Source organism: Triticum dicoccoides, chromosome 3B, assembly GCF_002162155.2.
Source record: "Triticum dicoccoides isolate Atlit2015 ecotype Zavitan chromosome 3B, WEW_v2.0, whole genome shotgun sequence".
Lineage (NCBI taxonomy): Eukaryota > Viridiplantae > Streptophyta > Magnoliopsida > Poales > Poaceae > Triticum > Triticum dicoccoides.
The window spans coordinates 806298416-806299810 of record NC_041385.1 but is presented as its reverse complement, the minus strand read 5'-3'; positions in this window follow the sequence as shown (position 1 = coordinate 806299810).

Below are 1395 nucleotides of genomic sequence, written 5' to 3'. Positions count from 1 at the left end.
CCGGTGCACATGAACAGAGTAGCAAACTTCGTACCCGCCGTCGTTTTCGCGGCGAAGGCAGGTCGGCGGTGGCCGCGAATCCGAACATGCATGCCTAGTCATCGAGGGATGAAAGAATCTGCTCTCCCAAGAAGAAGAAAAACGTCATCCAACAGAAATTTAAAATTCTCTGCACTGTTTTTTTTTTTTTTTTTGAGAATCCGATTCTCTGCACTGCTAATCACAAGCTTGTGGTTGGGCCAGCCAACAACCGAAGCACACACAGATCTTCACACATAAATGACCTACCACCCTGCAAGTAAACCGGTGGGAGTAGTAGAGGGTGCAACGGATGCGGTTAAGAGTCATTTTCAGTTCAGCAGTGGTTGGCATCCTTCAATTTTTGCAGCCAAAGAAGATGCATTCATCGTAAAAAAAACCTGCTCAAGCGCTACTGTCTAGGAAGATTTTACACAAAAAGGAAACTGTACAAGGGCAAACATAGTGTGCCATGGGAACAAGACATGAACAAAGTGCTTATATTTGATTTATATAAGTATATTGTTTTGTCTTGTGCTGCGGTGTTTGCTCTGTTTGTTTGACGGGATTGAGGTCATAGAATAAGGGGAAATTTTTTATCAAGCTTCTCGGCGGCAGCTAAAAACCAACGAATAGCCAGCCAGCCCAGGAACAGGGCTAACATAAAGCGAGAGACTTTTTCGTGGCAGAAATAAACAATGATGCAACTGGCTAATAAAAATACGGAGATCAGGGAGGCCAACATGCTCCTACGAAGACCAGGCTCTGTTCATTCCAGAATTTATAAGGAAGATCCTCTGTGGCATGATATCCTTGTGGTACTGTGTACTACTACATTTTTCATATCACAAAATAAGTGAAGGTTCAGGTCCATGGATTCGACCAGACTTTAAGAACTTATCTTAGATATTTATATTGGAATATAAATTTTATATGTATAAATTTGCCGCAAAAAATATTAATAGCATCTTATAAGTTTTTTTTTACATAGAGATATATTGTAACAGAAACTAGTGGCCAAAACTACTTCTTGATGTATAGTGAACCACTAGTATTTGGTTGTCCATAAAACCCTAGCCTGCATTATAAACGAACCACTAGTATGTCGCTTAGTTGCAAGCATGTTCTACTCAGATGCAACGTGTTGTTCTTGGATTACGCGCAAGAAATGCGATGTGGTAACCTTTTGTTCCTGTAATGAGGTTAGCAGCACACACACTCATCGGTAGAACAGAGCAATTTGAACAATCATCTGCACTACATTAGGTACTGCAATAACAACCATGGTCATAATAACGAGAGAGTCTCAAGCAGATAGTCATATTAACCACATAGACTAAAGAAAATACATTAAACATTCCGGATCAAGGCAAGAGC